At 46.2% G+C, this 19977-nt stretch overlaps 1 pseudogene; it reads right to left on the bottom strand.

Moving 5' to 3' along the window:
* Positions 1 to 16615: 16615 nt before the first annotated feature.
* LOC130876244 (sorting nexin-3-like) lies at positions 16616 to 17252 on the bottom strand (annotated as a pseudogene).
* Positions 17253 to 19977: the final 2725 nt, after the last annotated feature.

The raw sequence follows: 19977 nt of genomic DNA, 5'->3' as shown, positions 1-19977 counted from the left end.
TGTCAACATAGCCTAAATGACCTGATAATTTTTATAATTTCCAAAGTGAGGGTGTTTTCTACACGGTGGTTTGAAATATGAGAAAGAGGGAAACAAGTATTGTTTATGACTTAGAAAATGTCACAAGCTAATGCTGCCTTTAATCCTCGTGTGTCGTCCCAGAGGTATGAATTTTTATTTCTGTATTTCAACTGAGAACATTTTCAGCGCCCCTTCTCCACACCTCATCAGGTAATCACAGCCTGGGCAGAATGGTTTCTACCCACCAGTGTGTTGACTTTAAATTGTTACTCTTGTCCTGCACCTCTGACGCCACCAGAGGGCGCACATCTGTAACTCTCCTCGCCGCACACAAATCCTTTGTGCACTCCAGGGTTGGTCTTCTGGAGTTGATCCAGCACCAAATTTAAAGAAACACTTAAAGGCCATTGCTAACAGACCCAAGTTTTCCTGGTGGCTGCCTTGACTTACCCCTGAACACCAGGAACAGAAAGGAAAGGTAACTCGGGAGAAAGTCGCCTCAGGAGACTTAAAAAGCTTTGTCTTAACAGTTGTAAGCATCTGCTTGTTCTTGCTGACCTGTCATTGTGTTTGGCTACAGAAAGATTGCCTTCAAAGCCAATGGAGTGAGCTGGACTGAACCTGCTTGCAAAAGGCAAGATGCAGAGCAGTGTGTAATTGCAGAACAGTTTGGGTGGTGGTGGGGGGATGTCAACAAGTCCACGCCTTTGCCAAATCGGTGAAGTCACCTGTAAAGAATATTGTTAAGAGCACATTTTTATTCTTAAAATATTGTCTCATAACGTGTGTGTGTGTGTGTGTGTGTGTGTGTAGACCAGGAGAACACCTTGCAGGTATTGGTTCTCTCTCTCTGTCATATGGGTCCCAGGGTTCAAACACAGAGCTTAAGGACACTAGATTACCTTTCTTTACTCCGAGTCATTTCTCTAGCCCCAATGTTTTTTTTATTATGAATGAAATTTTCACATTTATGCTTAATGTTGATCATACCTAATAAAATTTTTAATTGTCTAAAAAAAGAAATTAGTATAAAATTACAGATGACAACCAACCCTATATCCTGATGGAAGACAACCCTATAACCTGACAGTTGACAACCAAACATATACACTGAGAGGTGGCAACACTGTACCCTGACAGAAAACTAACCACTCTATACCATGACATGTAACAATGAAATATATACAGTGACAGATGAAAACCCTATACCTTGAAAGATGACAATTATCTAACCTGACAGACGACAGTCCTATAACATAATGGATGACAACCAACCCTAAACTCTAACAGATTACAACCCTATACCCTGACAGTTGACACCAACCTTATATCCTGACAGATGACAAAAATATACCCTGTCAGATGCCAACAAACCCTATATCTAGACAGTTGACAAGCCTATACCCTGACAGATGAAATCCCTACAACCAGACAGATGCCAACCAACCCTATACCCTGACGGATGACAACCCTATACCATGGCAGATTACAACTTTACTTTAGCTAACCAGCTACTCCAACCCATTTGCAGGCTTTCTTCAGAGCCCTGGCATACCTGAGGGACTGTCCTATCAACGATGGTCCAAAAGACCTCCATCCAGGTTGCTATGGTCTGGTGAGTCACCAGCTGAAGATACGGTGCATACTAGAAAACAAAGCAGCAGTAGAAAGTCACCCCTTTACCAATGCCAACACTATACCCTGACAGATGACAACCAACCCTATACCTTGAGAGATGACAACTCTATACCTTGACAAATGACAACTTTATACCCTGACAGATGACAACCCTATAATCAGAGAGATGACAATCAAACCCATACCCTGACAGATGACAACCAACCGTATACCCTGACAGATGAAAACTGTATATCCTGATAGATTACAAACCTATACACCTGACAGATGACAACTTTATACCTGTGAGATGACAAACAATCCTATACCGTGACAATTGAAACAAACCCTATGTCCTGAGCTTTGCAAACCCTATTCCCTGACATAAGACAACCTTATACCTTGACAGATGAAAAGGAAACCTAGAGCCAGACAGATGACAACCCTATACCATGGCAGATGACAACCCTATACCCTGACAGATGACAACTCTATACCATGGCAGATAACAACCCTATACCCTGACAGATGACAACCCTATACCATGGCAGATGACAACCCTATACCCTGTAAAATGACAACAAACCCTATATCCTGACATATGACAACCAACCCTATACCCTGACAGATGACAACTCTATATTCTGTTAGATGATCCTGAAAAATGACAATCAAACCTACACCCTGACAAATGACAACCAACCCTATACTCTGACAGATGGCAATTCTATACCGTGACAGATAACAACCAACCTTATATCCTGTCAGATGATACCCTATACAATGACAGATGATAAGTAACACTATACCATGAAAGACGACATTATACCCTGACAGATGAAAATCAACCCTATACTCTGACAGATGACAACCCTATATCTTTTTAAATGCCAACATATAACCTTGACAGATGGCAACACTATATCCTGATAGATGACAACACTATACTCTGATATATGACAACCAAACTTATATCCTGACAGATGACAATCATATACCCCTGAGAGATAATGACTAACCATATAGCTTGACAGATGACAGCCAATCCTATACTTTGACAAGCGAGAGCCCTATACCATGAAAGATGACGACCAACCCCATATAACTGACAGATGACAACCAACCTTACATGCTGCCAAATGATATCCCTATATCCTGAATAGATGACAACCACATACCTTGACAAATGACAACCCTACACCCGGAGAGATGACAACCAACATTATACCCTGACAAATGACAACCAACCTTATACCCTGAAAGATGAAAACTCTATACCCTGACAGATGACAACATTATACCTAACAGATGACAAACAATTCTACACCTGATATTGAAAACAAACCCTATACCCTGATGTAAGACAACCTAATACCCCGACAGACGACAATCCAATCAACCCTATACACGTACAGATGACAACACTATACCCTGACAGATGACATCCGACTCTATACCCTGACATAAGACAACCCTATAACGTGAAAGACGACAAAGAAACCTAATCTAGCCTCATAGATGACAACCTGATACCCTGACAGATGACAACAAACCCTATACCTGAGGGATGATAATCCCATACCCTTTCAGATTGCAAACCTAAACCCCTGTCAGATGACAACCCTATATCCCAACAAATAACTACCAACTCTGTACCCTGTCAGATGACAACCATATACCATGATGGATGACAACAAAATATTCTGATAAAAGATAATCCTATAACCTGATAGATAACAACCATATACCATGACAGAAGCCAACTCCATGTCCTGATAGATGGCAAACATCCCTTTACCCTGAAAGATGACATCCTATCCTATACAAACTATATTCTGACAGATGACAACTTTATACAGTGACAGATGACGAATTTATACCCTGACATATGACAATCAAACCTGTACTCTGATAGATGGCAACTCTATACCCTGAAAGAAGACAACCAACTTTATACCCTCAGAGATAACAACCTTATACCCTATCAGATGCTGACACTATACCCTGACAGATGACAACATACCCTATAGCTGAGGTATTATAAGACTATACCCTGTCAGATTACAAATCTAAACTCCTGACAGATAACTCTATACCCTGACAGATGACTACCAACATCTGTCATAATATCCTGACATTATGACAACCAACTATATACCCTGACAGATGACAATGCTATATCCTGGCAGATGGCAACTATACCCTGACATTATGACAACCAACTATATACCCTGACAGACGACAATGCTATACCCTGACAGATGACTACCAACCATATATCCTGACATTATGACAACCAACTATATACCCTGACAGATGACAATGCTATACCCTGACAGATGACCACCAACTCTATACCCTGACAGTTGACAAACATATACCTTTACAAATGCCAACAATAGACCCTGACAGATGACAACCAACCCTATACCATGACAGATAACAACACTATACCCTGACAGATGACAACTATATTCCCTGACAGATGGCAACCTTATACCCTTACAGAGAACAATCAACCTTATACCTAACAGATGAAAAACAACCCTATAACCTGATAGATGACAACCAAACATACTCTGAAAGATGACAGTCTTATACCCTGACATTTTACAACCAGCCCTATACCATGACAGATGGCAACCAACCTGATACCCTGACAGAAAACAACCATATACTCTGACAAATGACAACCCTATAACCTTACAGATGCCAACCCTTTATCCTGATATATGATAGACCAATCAACCCTATACACTTACAGATGACAACACTATACCCTGACAGATGACAACCAACTCTATACCCTGACAATTTACAACTATAAACCCTCAGAGATAATATGTCTATACTCTGACAGATGACAACCCTATACCCTGAAAATGACAATCCTATACTCCTCACAAATGACAAACCTAAACTTTGACAGATGATACCCAGCTCTATACACAGATAAATGACAACCAAACCTATGCCCTGACAGATGAAAACCCTATACCCTGACAGATGACAACAAACCCTATACTCTGAAAGATGACAACCCAATACCCTGTAGAACACAACCAACTCTATACTCTGACAGGTGACAAACAACACTATACCCTGAGAGATGACAATCCTATTCCCTGACAGATGACAATTACCCCTCTACCCTGTCAAATGGCAACCCTATATCCTTTGACAACCCTATACAGATGACATCTCTATAACCTGTCATATGACAACTTTATACCCAGAAAGATGACCACCAACACTGAGAGATGAAAATCCTACCCATCTCTACCCACATATACTATAATCACCACTGATGGTGGCTGTCACTATCCTGACCCATCTCTACCCAAGGACACTATGATCAGCCCTGATGGGAGCTGTCATTGTCCTGACCCATCTCTACCCATAGAATCTATGGTCAGTATTGATAGGGGCTGTCACTATCCTGACACATCTTTACACACATATACTAGGGTCAGCACTGATTGGTACTGTCACTATCCTGACCCATCTCCCCATGGAATCTATGGTCAGTATTGATAGGGGCTGTCATTATCCATACCTGTATGGACTGTGTAAGCCATCTGTGGAACAGGTTGCAATGAAACTCTTGCCAGGCTCCCCATTCCTGTCCACACCCAGAAAGTTCGTCTGTAGAAGAGGGGAACAGAGCTTTCCTAGCAAGGCTTCCCAGGAACTGTCCAGACCTGCAGTGACCATAAAAGTGGGTCACAGCTTCCCTGGCTTGGGTCCCCAGGTCCTTTCCAGACCTTCAGAGGCCAGACATTGAAGAAGAGTGGCACAGCTCCCCCAGGCTAGCTCATGAGGTCCTGACTCTCCCTGAGGAGTCCAGCCATGTAAGAATGGTGCAGATTCACAGACTGGTTCCCCAGGGCCTATTGGGCCATGTGAAGGACAGCTGTGGAAGAGGGTTGTACAACATTTCTGCCATGGCTCTGCAATGCCTGTCCTGTCTTGGGGAGGCCAACCATGGTAGAGGGGGGCTCAGATTCCCTGGTATGGATCTCCAGGGCCTGTCCTGTCCCGGGAGTTTAGTCATTGAAGTGAAGACAGATTCCCTTGCCTGGTAGTCCTTGGGAATACTAGCCGTGGAAGAGAGTCACAGCTTACCCAACCTTGCAGATCTTTGGGATGTCAGTACTGGAAGAGAAAGGACAGGTCAGACATGGAAAAGGGGGTGATATTTCCATGCTCTGGCTCCCTAGGGATTATCTGACCTAAGGAGCCAGAAGTGGAAGAGGGGAGGCAGCCTTTTCCAGCAGACTACCCATGGCCTGTCTGACTTGCAGAGGCCGACCTTGAAAGAGGTGGACATAGTGTGCCCAGTCTGAGACTCCCAGGTTTGTATGGCACTGCGGAGCTCAGCCATGGAAAAGGGGTCTGCAGCTCCCCCTGCCTGTCTCCCCAGTGCATGTCTGAACCTGCAGAGGCCAGCCTTGGCAGAGGTGGATGCAACTTTATGGCCTGGCTCCTCAGGGCCCTCCAGCCCTGCAGACTGCAGCCACAGAAGTGGAGAGTGCTCCTGCCCCAGCATGGCTCCCCAGGCCATGTATGGCAAGTCATAGTCCATCTGTGGAAGAGGGGACACAGACCCCCTGCCAGCTCCTATTTCTGTCTGCACCTGAAGAGACGAGCTCTGGAAGGGGTAGGGCACAGCTTTCCAAGATGGGCTTCTCAGGGCCTGTCTCAGCCTGCCAGGATCAGTGGTTGGCTTCTCTGGACTGGCTTCCCAGGTCCTTTTAGGGCATGCAAAGGCCAGCCATGGAAGAGAGGAGCACAGAGTCATGGAAGTTCAGGCTATGTGGTCCTTGCCCTGGCAGGCCCTGGGGAGGCCATTTGTTAAAGATGGGACAGTGGACGGCCATGGAAGAGGTAGCACAGTTCCCCTGGCTTTGTACCCTAGGGCCTAGGCTGTCTTTGGGAGGCCAGTCATAAAATTGGGGGTACAGCTTCTCCAGCATGGCTTTGGGGAATGTCCAGGTCTGTGGTGGCCAGCCACAGAAGTGGGTGGCACAGCAACATCCCCAGTCTGGCTCCCCAGGGCTTGTACAGCACTGGCTAGGCCAGTTATTGAAGAAGGGGTGCAGATTCCCCAGTCAGACTCGCCATTCCTGTCCACACCTGAGGGGACCAGTCACAGAAGTGGTATACACAGCTTCTTGGGCATGGCTCACCAGAGACTGCCAAGCACTGTGGAAGACAGCTGTGGAAAAGGGAGCACAGTTTTCCTGGCCAGGCTTCCCAGGGCCTGGCCAGCTCCGTGACAGTCGTGGAAGAGAGGCAGCGATTTCCCCAGCCTGGCTTCCCAGGGTGTGTCTGGCACTGAAGAAGCCAACCATGAGGAGGCACAACTTACGCAACTGTCTCCCCAGCATCTACCTGGCCTTGCAGAGGCCATCTGCAGAAGAGGATGGTGCAGCTTCCCCCACTTGTTTCCCCATGGCCTGTCTGGCCCAACAGAGGCCAGACATGGAAGACGAGGACGCAGTAACACTGTCTGACTACCCATGGTCTGTCCAGCACTGCATAGTGTGGACATAGAAGAGGGTTGTGCAGATTCCCTGGCCTCACTCCCCAAAGAATGACCAGCCCTGGGCATGACAGCCTTGGAAGAGGGGGTTGCAGCTTACATGGCCTGACACCCCAGGGTTTGACCGGCCCTGGTGAGGCCAGATAAGGAATACTGTATGCACCTTCCCTGACCTGGCTCCCCGTGCCTTGTCCAGTCCTGCAGAGGCCAACTGTGGAAGATGAACAGATTCTCCAGCCTGGTCTCCCAGGCCTGTACTGCACCGCAGAGGCCACTTCCTTCCACAGAGAGGAGGAGGGGGAAGCAACTAGCTTGGACAGACTCCCCAGGTCCTGTCCTGTCCTGGGGACACCAGCCATGGAAGAGGTGTGTGCAGCTTCTTTGTCCTGAGAGTCCCCGAGGAGGCTAGCCATAGAAGACAGGGTACAGTTCCCTTGCTTTTATTATTATTTTTTCTTACTTTAAAAATAATACCAATCAAAATTTCCACTTCCTCCCCTTCTCCCACTTCCATCCCACTCCCCCCACACCCACCCCCTCCAGTCCTAAGAGAGGGTAAGCTGCCCTGCCCTGTGGAAGAAAGTCCAAGGCCCTCCGCACTACATCCAGGGTGAGCAAAGTATGCATCCAAAGAGAATAGGATCCCAAAAAGCCAGTACATGTAGCAGAGACAAATCCCAGTGTTATTGTCATTAGCCCCTCAGTCTGCCCAACTGTAAGCCACATTCAGAGGGTCCAGTTAGATCCCATGTTCCTTCATTCCCAGTCCAGCTGGAGTTGGTGAGCTCCCATTAGTTCAGTTACAGTGTCTCAGTGGGTGGACCCACCCCTCGTGATCCTGACTTCCTTGCTCATGTTCTCCCTCCTTCTGCTCTGCAACTGGACCTTGAGAGCTCAGTCCAGTGCTCTGATGTGGGTCTCTGTCTCGATCTGTTGCTAGACAAAGGTTCTATGGTGACATTCAAGATTGTCATCAGTCTGACTATGTGACAAGGCCAGTTCAGGCAACCTCTCCTCCACTGCCCATGGTCCTAGCTGGTGTCATCCCGTGGACCCCTCAGAACCCCTCCAGAGTCAAGAATCTTGCCAACCCCAAAATGGCTCCCTCAATTGAGGTGTCTTCTTCCCTGCACACATATCTGTCCTTCATATTCCTCCATCTCTACCATCCCACTCCCACAAGCTTTTCCCAACCTTCCCCTTCTCCCCTCTTCCCTTCACTCTCCCCCTGCCACCCATCCTCCCAACTTTTGCCTGGCGATCTTGTCTGCTTCCAATTTTCAGGAAGATCTATATATGTTTTGCTTTGGGTTCACCTTATTACTTAGTTTCTCTAGGATCATGACTATAGGCTCAATGTCCTTTGTTTATGGCTAGAATTCCCTAATGAGTGAGTACATACCATATTCATATTTTTGGGTCTGGGTTATCTCCCTCAGGACGGTGTTTTCTATTTCCATCCATTTGCATGCAATATTCAAGATGTCATTGTTCTTTTTACTGCTGAGTAGTACTCTAATGTGTATATGTGCCACACCTTCTTTATACATTCTTCCATTAAGGGGAATCTAGGTTGTTTCCAGGTTCTGGTTATTAAAAATAATTTTGCTATAAACATAGTTGAACAAATGCTTTTGTAATATGATTGGGTATCTCCTGGGTATCCCAAGAATGGATCCCGAGGTAGGTTGACTCCCAGTTTTCTGAGAAACCTCCACACTGATTTCCAAAGTAGTTGCATATTAGTAATGGATGAGTGTTCCCCTTACTCCACATCCTCTCCAGCATAAACCGTCACTAATGTTTTTCACTTTAGCCATTCTGACAGATGTAAGATGCTATCTCAGTGTTGTTTTGATTTGCATTTCCCCGGTAGTTGAGTAAGTTGAACATGTCCTTAAGTATCTTTTGGCCATTTGAAATTTTCTGTTTAGTTCAGTACCCCATTTTTAAATTGGGTTATTTAGAATTTTAATGTCTACTTTCTTGAGTCTTTTTATGTATTTTGGAGATCAGGCCTTTGTCTGATGTGGGGTTGGTGGAGATCTCCCATTTAATAGGTTGCCTTTTTGTCTTAATGACTGTGTCCTTTGCTTTACAGAAGCTTCTCAGTTTCAGGAGGTCCCATTTATTCATTGTTGCAGCTTCCTTGGTGTTATTGGGCCTTCAGAATGCCAGTTGTGGAAGAGGGGGTGCATCTTCAACAGCCTGAATCCTTGGGACTTATGCAGTCCTGTGGAGCCCAGCCTAGAAAGAGGGAGGTGACTGCCCTATCATGACTTCCCAGGACCTGTCCAGCCCTGGTGAGGTCTGTCGTGGAAAGGAGGCATACCTTACCTGGCTTGTCCTGTCCTGATGAGGCCAGCTGTGTAACAGAGGGCACTGCTTCCATGGGCTTGCATGCCCTACAGAGACCAGCTGTGGAAGAGGGGATGCAGCATTCACGACCTAACACCCAAGGGCATGACTGGTCCAGGGGGATGTCAGCTGCAGAAGAGGAAGCACGCCTTCCCCAGTTTTGTGGGTCCTGTGGAGGCTTGCTGTGGAAGAGAGGGCAGCTTCAACTGGCTTGCAGGCCCCAGGGGAGCAGTAATGGAAAATGCGTTTCAGGGAAATCCTGGGAGAAGGGGAACAACTTACATGGTCTTGCACCCCAAAACATGGCTGGTCCAGAGGATGCTCACATGGTCTGGTTCCTTCATTTAGGCTGGTATTTGGGAGGCCAGCCATGGTAGTATGGTTGTGGCTTAAATGGCCAGGGAACCCCACACAGCATTGCCAGGCCTGATGAGGCCAGACATTAAAGGGGGGGACACAGTTTCCATGGCCTGGTTCCCCAGGGCATATCCTATACTAGGGAATTCAGCCGTAGAAGAGGGGGCACAGATTCCGCAGACTGTCTCCTCAGGGTCCGTCCTGTCCCAGGAGAAAAGCCATGGAAGAGGTAGCACAGTTTCCCTCTCCTGGCAGGCCCTGGGGAGGCTAGCCATGGAAGATGTGGTACAGGCCAGCCATGGAAGAAGGTTCCAACATTGCAGTCCTGGCTCCACAGGGCTTGTGCAGCATGCCAGAAGCCAGATATGGAAGAGGGGGCTCAAGTTGCCCCAGCCAAGCTCACAGGAAATTGCACATCCCTGGGTAGACCAGCTGTGGAAAAGGAGGTTACATCTTACATTACCTGGAACCCGAGGTCTTCGACAGCCCTTGTGAGGCCAGTCATGGAAAGGGGTGCAGCTTCCCTTGCCTGGCTCCCCAGGGCCTGTTCCGTCTCAGGGAAGCAAGCTGCAGAAGATGGGGCACACCTTCCCTGAGGAGGCTAGCTGTGGAGAGGGTGCAGCTTCCATGAGCCTGCAGGCTGTGGGGAGGGTAGTAGTGGAAGAGGGGGCTCAGGCCATTCACGGAAGAGCAGATAAATATTCCATGGCATTGCAGCCCAGGACATTCCAGCATAGGTGATGCCAGCCATGGAAAAGGTGTGAACAGCTGACCAAGCTTGGCTCCCATGTTTGTGTGTCCCTGTGAAGTTCAACCATGGAAGAGGGAAGCACAGCTCCCCACTTGTTTCCAAAGGTTCTTTCCAGCCCTGCAGTGGGCATCTATGACAGAACTGGGTGGACTTTTCCCCACTTGGTTCCCCAGGGCCTGTTTGGCTCTGCAGAGGACAGTCATGGAAGATGGGGGTCCAGCATCCACATTCAGGTTCTCCAGGGAATGCCTGGCCCAGCATTGGCCAGCTGTTGGAAGAGGGGTACAGCTGCTCTGGCCTGATCCCACAGGACATGACTGCCACTGGGGAGGCAAGACATGGAAGAGTCGGGTGCATAATACATGGGTTGGCCCCCAGGTCGTGGTGGCCCTGATGACTCCAGCTGGTGAAGAGCAGGCTCAGCTTCCCCAGTCGACAAGACGCTGAGGAAGCTAGACGTGGAGGAGGAGGCACAACTTCCACAGGCTTGTAGGCCCTGGTAAGGACAGATGTGGACGTGGGAGGCACAGCTTTCCCCAGCATGGCTCCCTAGTCCATGGCTTGCCCTGGGGAACCCAGCAAAGGAAGAGAGGTCAGAACTTAACTGGCCTGGAATCACAGGGCACAGGTTTCCCTGGTCTTGTTCCCCAGAGCCTGTCCTACCCCAGAGAGGACAGCCATAGAAGAGTGGGGTGCAGCTTCGCCTGCTTGGCTCCCTAGTAACTGGCTTATCCCGGGAGGTCAGCCATCAAAGAGGGGGCACAGCTTCTCGGGCTTGCCAGGAGGCTAGCTGTGGATGAAGAGGCACAGCTTCCCCATTTTTAAAGTTCCTGGTGATGCCAGTAATGGAAGAGGGGCACAGCTGCCATGGCCTAGCTTCTGGGGGCTTGTCCAACCCTGCGGAGGTGAGCTGAGCACTGGCCTAAATCCCCATAGTCTGCGTGGCCCTGTGGAGCTCAGCTATGGAAGACAGGTCATAGATTTTCCAGAAGGACTCTCTAGGGACTGTCTGGTCCCGAGGAAGCCATAAGGGTGTGGTTCAGCTTATATAGCATGGTATCCTATGGTTTGGTCAAGCTGGGAAAGGCCAGCTGTGAAAGAGGTGGGCACAGTTTCCCCTGTCTCACTCTCCAGGACATGTCCTGTCTTAGGGAGGCACACCATGGAAGAGGCCATGCACTTTCCTCAGCTTGGTAGGGCCTGTGGAGGCAAGCATTAGAAGAAGGGGTGCAGTATCCCTGTCCTGCTCCCCCAAATTTGTCTGGCCTTGTGAAGACCCATCATGGAAAGTGAAGTAAAGATTCCCCCATAGGGTTCCTCAGGGCCTCTCTGGAAAGGCAGAGGCTATCCTTGGAAGAGGCTGAGGCCTGATGCCCTGCAGAAGCTAGCCATGGAAGAGCAGGGTGCAGCATCCCTGGTCTGGCTCCCCAAGACCTGTCTGGCCCTGCTGACCCCAGACATAGTAGAGGGGGGTGCAGATGCCCCAGCATGACTCCTCAGGGCCTGTTAGGCATTGCAGAGGTGATCTATGGAAAAGGGGGGCACAGTTTCCCCAGCCAGCCTTCCCATTACTGTCTGCTTTTGAGGAGGGCAGCTGTGGAAGAGGGTGGCACTTCTTCTCTGGCCTGCATCCCTACAGTCTGTTCAGTGCTACAGAGGCTATCCATGGTAGATCGGGCTTCAGCCTCCCTGGCCTGGCTCTCCAGGGCCTGTTCATCCTAACAGAGGTGATCCATGGGTGAGGTGTTGCAGCTTCCCCTGACTGGCTCCAAGGTCTGTCTGGACCTGAAGATGCCAGCCATAGAAGATGGGAGTTAAGCTACCCTGCCGTTGTTCATCAGGCCCTGTATGGCACTGAGGGGACCCATCGTGGAAGGGAAGAGGAGAGCACAGCATCCCTGTTGTGGCATCCCGGGGCCTCTCTTTTCCTGTGGAGGCCATCTGTAGAAGAGGTGAGCCCAACGTCCCCAGCCTGGTTCCCTAGAACCTGACTAATCCTGAGGAAGTCAGCCAAGGACAAGCAGGGCATAGTGTTCCATGCTTGCCTTCCCAGAGCTTGTCCAGGCCTGCTGAGGCCAGCCATGAAAGGGGCATGCAGGTTTGGTAGCCTGGCACCACAGGCAGTGGCTGGCCCCTGGGAGGCCATCCTTGGAAGAGTGGCTGGCTCAGCTTCCCAGGCTGAGCACCCCAGGGCCTGTTGTTCTGGAGAGATGGAAGAGGTGGTACAAATCCCCAGCCTGGCAGGCACTATGGAGGATAGACATGGACAGGTGGGTGCAGATTTACCAAGCTTGCATATGCTGGCGTGGCCAGTTGTGGAAGGGTTGACACAGGCCAGCCATGGAAAAGGGAGTACAGCTTTTACAGCCTGGCAGCCCAGGGCCTAACCTGTCCTGGGGAGGCCAGGACACAGCTTCCCCAGCATAGATCCCCAGGGCATCTACAGTCTTTTAGGGGACAGCTATGGAAGATGATGGCATAGATTTCCCCACCTGGTCCCCATATTCTGTGTGCCACTGCAGAAGCCAGCTGTGGAAGACGGTAGCACAGCATCTGCATCCCTAGGGCCAATCCTGCCCTGAGAGGACCAGCTGAGGAAGAGGGGAGTACAGTGTCCCTGGCCTGACTCCTGGTAAGAAGGGTTGCTACTTACATGGCCTGGCCCCAGGCAATGGCCGGCCCTAATGAGGACAATTGAGTAAGAGGGGGACACAACTTCCCTGGCACTGCTTCCCAGGGCCTGCGCTTTCCTGGAGAGGCCAGTCATGGAAGAGGTTGGCACAGATTCCCAGGGATGTCTCCCCAGGAACTGTTCTGTCCTGGGAGGCAAGCCTTTGAAGAAATTTAACAGAGAAATAAGAGAACTAACAGATGTAATGAATCAAATGGACTTAACAGACATCTATAAAACATTCCACCCAAATAGGACAGAATATATCTTCTTCTCAGCATCTCATGGAACCTTCTCGAAAATTGTTCACATAATTGGTAACAAAGCAAACATCCACACATACAAAAAAATATTAGTAACCACCTGTGTCTTACCAGATCACCTTGGAAGGAAGTTAGAATTTAACAACAATTCTACCCCCAGAAAGCCTACAAACTCATGGAAACTGAACAGTCAACTACTGAACCACCCTTGGGTCAAGGAGAAATAAAGGAAAAAATTAAAGTCTTCCTTGAATTCAACAAAAATAAAGACACAACATATCCAAACCTAAGGGACACTATGAAAGCAGTGCTAAGAGGAAAGTTCATAGCACCAAGTGCCCACATAAAGAAAACGGAGAAAGCTCACATTAGAGACTTAACAGTATAGCTGAACGCTCTAGAAAAAAAAAAAAAAGAAGCAGACTCACCTAGGAGGAGTAGAAGATTGGAAATAATCAAACTGAGTGCTGAAATCAACAAAACAGAAACACAGAAAACAATCCAAAGAATCAATGAAACAAAGAGCTGGTTCTTTGAGAAAACCTATCCAAATTTATCAAAAGGCAGAGAAAGAACACTCAAATTAACAAGATCAGAAACGAAAAGGGGGACATAACAACAGCTACTGAGGAAATTCAGAGAATCATTAGGTCTTACTACAAAAGCCTGTATGCCACAATATTGGAAAATGTGAAAGAAATGGACATTTTTTAGATAAGTACCATATACCAAAATTAAATAAAGACTGGGTGAACAATATAAATAAACCTATATGTCACAAGGAAATAGAAGCTGTCATCAAAAACCTTCCAATAAAAAAAAAAAGCCCAGGACCAGATGGTTTAAGGCAAAAAAACTACCAGAACTTCCAAGAAGAGCTGATACCTATACTCCTTAAGGTGTTTCACAAAATAGAAACAAAAGAGTCATTGCCAAACTCTTTTTATGAAGTTACAGTTACCCTGATACCAAAACTACACAAAGACTCAACTAAGAAAGAATTACAGACCAATCTAACTCATGAACATCGATGTAAAAATTCTCAATAAAATACTGGCAAACCGAATCCAAGAACATATTTAAAAATGTGATCCATTATGAACCAGAGAGGCAGAGCTAGTTCAACATAAAAAATCCATCAATGTAATCCATCATATAAATAAACTGAAAGAAAAATTATGATCAGTTTATTAGATGCTGAAAAAGCATTTGACAAAATTTAACACTGCTTTATGATAAAGGTCTTGGAGAGATTAAGGATACAAGGATCATAATTAATATATACAGCAAGCCGACAGCTAACATCAAATTAAGTGGAGGGAAACAAAGCCATTCCACTAGATTCAGGAGCAAAACAAGGCTGTTCACTGTCTCCATATCTCTTCTTCAACATAGTCCTTGAAGTTCTAGCAATAGCAATAAGACAACATAAGGAGATCAAGGAGATTTGAATTGGAAAGGAAGAAGTCAAACTTTCATTATTTGCAGATGATATGATAGTGATAAGTGACCCCAATAACTCTGCCAAAGAACTCCTACAGCTGATAAATACCTTCAGTGATGAGGCAGGATACAAGATCAACTAAAAAAAAATCAGTAGCCCTTTTATACACAAAGGATAAAGAAGCAGAGAGGGAAATCAGAGAAACATCACCTTTCACAATAACCACAAATAGCATAAAGCATCTTGAGGTAACACTAACCAAGGAAGTGATAAATATATTTGACAAGAACTTTAAGACTTTGAAGTAAGAAATTAAAGAGGACACCAGAAAATGGAAGGATCTTATGCTCTTGGATTGGTAGGATCAACATTGTAAAAATGGCAATTCTACCAAAGGCAATCTATAGATTCAATGCAATCCCCATCATAATCCCAACAAAATTCTTCACAGTCATTGAGAGAAGAATAATCAACTTCATATGGAAAAACAAAAAACCCAGGATAGCCAAAACAATCCTATATAATAAAAGTACTTCTGGAGGCATTACCATTCCTGATTTCAAACACTATTACAGAGCTACAGTAATGCAAACAGTTTGGTACTGGCATAAAAACAGAGATGTTGATCAATGGAATTGATTGAAGACCAGGATATTAATCCACAAAACTATGAATGCTTGATTTTCGAAAAACTAGCTAAAATTATACAATGGAAGGAAGAAAACATTTTTAACAAATGGTGCTGGCATAATTGTATGTCAACCTGTAGAAGAATGAAAATAGATCCATGTCTATCACCATGCATAAAACTCAAGTCCAAATTGATTAAAGACATCAATATAAATCTGTCTGCACTGAACATGATAGAAGATAAAGTGGGAAATAGTCTGTAACACATGGGCACAGGAGACCACTTCCTACATATAACCCCAGTAGCACAGACAACAAGTGAATAAATGGGACCTCCTAAAACTGAGAAGCTTCTGTAAAGCAAAGGACACAGTCATTAAGACAAAAAGACAACCTACTGAATGGGAGAAGATGCTCACCAATCCCACATCAGACAAAGGTCTGATCTCCAAAATATATAAAGAACTCAAGAAACTAGACACTAAATTTTTTTTTGCATCTCAACTTTTATTTGAAAACAACTTAAATTTTTTGACAAATGATTTTAGTATATAAATTTGATTTTGCTTTTATACAGAATGTAAAGATTTCCCTCATTAATCTTCCATATGAAGGGGATTACAGGCCAGAAGAAAGATGCACTCTGCACACAAAGTACACCTCATATGTGTGGCACCGGAGACAAACGGTGTCGTGCTCCTGCACATAAATTAGGACCAAGTGGTGACATCACACATTAAGGGGGAGGAGAAAGATTCTAGCCAATCAGATTCAAGAAGCAAACAGGATAGAGAATCTGCAAATAAGACCAAGTCAGCAACTTTTGTCAGGACAGTGCAGTTCTATGGGGCTTGTGAGGCTACAATGTGTATATGGATGCATCATGGAGAGTTAGGTAGAGAGGCTCAATGAGGGAGTTTTCACTAAAGCAAATAAAAAACTTCTTGTCAACTGTCAAAACAAAACAAAATGAAAGGGAGCCTGTGAGTGTTGGAACACCCAGGGCATGTTAGAGCAGCGCCCGTGCAGCATGCTTAGTTAGTTACAGCTTCTTCATTGGTGTGGAGCAATCATTAATGGTCTCGTTTTGCCTCTTCTTTCCAAACTCAGGCATGTCTTATTTTAGATCGAGTATAGCTTTTATCTATTATTTCATCCCTTAAAAACATGTGAAGACAACATTTATTCTGGGCCAGAGGATGACCAGCGAATTTGTTTATAAACCGTTCCAGCCCTTGCTTCCTTTCCTCGATGAAATTGTCATCAAATATTTCATAGTCTCCTCTAAAAGGAAGCTGCAGCAAAAAAGCTTTCCCAGGGAGTGGGGGAACTACAACCTTGCTCTCTCTTTCTAGTTCACTTCGAAGCTACGCAAAGTCACTGTATCTTCTTCTAACAGTAGATTCCTTCAGCTTGAAGATAGAAAGATTTGTCTTGACCCTGATCTCGTAGATGGTGAAGCGGCCCCGGCCGACCCCCATGGTCTGCCAGTAGCTCACATTGATCTCGAGGAAGTTGCTGGGCGGCCAGTAGGCGTCATTCAGGTTCTGCGGCTTGGTGATCAGCCGCCGGGTGTCCGCTATGGTCTCCGCCATTTCGCTGTGCGACATTAAAATTTTAAATAACCCAATTAATAAATGGGGTACTGAACTGAACAAAGAATTCTCAACAGAAGAAGTTCAAATGGCCAACAGATACTTAAGGACATGTTCAACTTCCTTAGCTATCAGGGAAATACAAATCAAAACAACCATTTTACACCTGTCAGAATGGCTAAAATCAAAAACACCAATGATAGCCTATGCTGTAGAGAATTGGAGTAAGGGGAACACTCATCCATTGCTGGTGGGAATGCAAACTTGTGCAACCACTTTGGAAATCAGTGTGGTGGTTTCTCAGGAAACTGGGAATCAACCTACCTCAGGATCCAGCAATTCTACTCTTGGGAATATACCCAAGAGATGCCCAATCATACTACAAAAGCATTTGTTCAACTATGTTCATAGCAGCACTTTTTGTAATAGCCAGAACCTGGAAACAACCTAGATACCCCTCAATGGAAGAATGGATACAGAAGGTGTGGGACATTTACACATTAGAGTTCTACTCAGTGGTAAAAGACAATGGCATCTTGAATTTTCCATGCAAATGGATGGAAGTAGAAAACACTATCCTGAGTGAGATAACCCAGACCAAAAAAGAGGAATATGGTTTGTACTCACTCATTAGTGGACTCTCGCCATAAACAAAAACATTGATCCTTGAGAAGCTAAGTAATAAGGTGAATCCAAAGAAAAACATATATAGATCCACCTGCAAATTGGAAGTAGACAAGTTTGCCAGGTGAAAGTTGGGATCATTGGGGTGGGGGGGTTGGGTAGGGGGTAAGAGAGGGGGAGAGAGAAGGGAAAAGGGAAGGATAGGGGAGAGCTTGTTGGAGTTGGGTGGTTGAGATGGAGTGAGGGCAGGTACGGGAGCAGGGAAGAAGATATCTTAATTAAGGGAGCCATTTTAGGGTTGGCGAGAGACTTGGCTCTGGAGGGGTTCCTCAGAGTCCATGGGTATGACCCCAGCTAGGACCCTGGGCCATGAAGGAGAGGGTGCCTGAACTGGCCTTGTCCTGTAGTCAGACTGATGACTACCTTGAATGTCACCATAGAACCTTTGTTCGGCAACAGATGGAGACAGAGACCCACTTCAGAGCACTGGACTGAGCTCCCAAGATCCAGTTGAAGAGCAGAAGTAGGGAGAACATGAGCAAGGAAGTCAGGACCATGAGTGGTTGGTCTACCCACTGAGACAGTGTACCTGAGCTAATGGGAGCTCACTAAAGCCAGCTGAACTGGGACTGAATGAGCATGGGATCAAACTGGACTTCTGAATGTGGATGACAATGGGGGCTGACTGAGAAGCCAATGATAATGGCACTGGGATTCTATTCTACTGCATGTACTGGCTTTTTGGGATCCTAGTCTGTTTATGTGCATACCTTCCTAGGCCTGGATGTAGTGGGGAGGGCCTTGGACTTCCCTCAGTGCAGGGTACCCTGCCTGGACTGGTTGGGGGTGGTTAGTGGGGGAGTGAGAGAGAAGAGGGAGGAGGGGAAGAAGTGAAAATTTTGAATGGTTTTATTTATAAAGTAATAAAAATTAAAAAAATAGAAAAATAGAAAATTGTATTATAGCAGAAAGACACTAGAACTATTAGTTTTCATATTTTTAAAAAGCAAAAGCAAAACAAAATGAAGATAGCAGAACAAAGAATAAATTAAATAACATTAGGTTTTTAAAAGTTAAGTAAATACACTGTACATTACAAAAACAATCAGGGGCTGGAGGAAAAGGTAAGACATTAGGTACAGTGGTACACACATATAATGTAGTGGTGGGGAGGCTAGGCCTAGATTGCTGCAAGTTCAAGGTAAGCCTGAGAACACAGAGAGACTCTCATTCACAAAGTCAAAAGAAAAGAAGGGCTGAAGGAAAGGTTGAACAGTTAATATGGGGTGGAGGGACAGCTGAGCAGTTAACATGGGGCTGGAGGGACAGCTGAGCAGTCAACATGGGGAGGAGGGACAACTGAGCAGTTAACATGGGGCTGGAGGGACAGCTGAGCAGCTAACATGGGGAGGAGGGACAGCTGAGCAGTTAACATGGGGTGGAGGGACAACTGAGCAGTTAACATGGGATGGAGGGACGGCTGAGCAGTTAACATGGGCTGGAGGTACAACTGAGCAGTTAACATGGGGTTGGAGGGACGGATGAGCAATAAAGTTGGGGCTGGAGAGATGCCTCAGTGGTTTAGAACACTTGCTGTTCTTCTAGAGGATCCGAGTTCAGTTCCCCAGCACCCACATCAGGCAGTTCACGATGACCTCTCACTACAGCTCTAAGGAATAATACAGCACTGTCTTCTGACCTACTTGGGCATTCACACATTTATAGATAAAAATGTCTTAAAAATAAAATCAAAACGCTGACCATCTGAAGAATTCTCTAGGGCTGGAGGTTAGCTCAGTGTAGACTCAGCACACACAGAGCCCTAGACTCAATCCCAGCACACCTTTCCAGGCAAGACGGCAGACACCTATAAATGCAGCACTCAGAGAGTTGAGCCATGAAGACTGTCAGAAATCTGAGCCCAGCCTACACATTAAGTTCTGGGCCTGACTGGACAACTGAGTGAGAACCTATTTCACAAAGCCTTAAACAGAAGGAAGAATGACTTCATTCTTCTGTCTTAGCAAACAAGGAAAGGGGTGGACACGAGAAAGAGGAGGAAACAAATCCTGCACAGGACAAGGACGTTTCAAAGGAAACG

Source organism: Chionomys nivalis, chromosome 6, assembly GCF_950005125.1.
Source record: "Chionomys nivalis chromosome 6, mChiNiv1.1, whole genome shotgun sequence".
In the NCBI taxonomy this organism is placed as follows: Eukaryota; Metazoa; Chordata; class Mammalia; order Rodentia; family Cricetidae; genus Chionomys; species Chionomys nivalis.
This window is presented reverse-complemented; position numbering and strand designations above follow the sequence as displayed.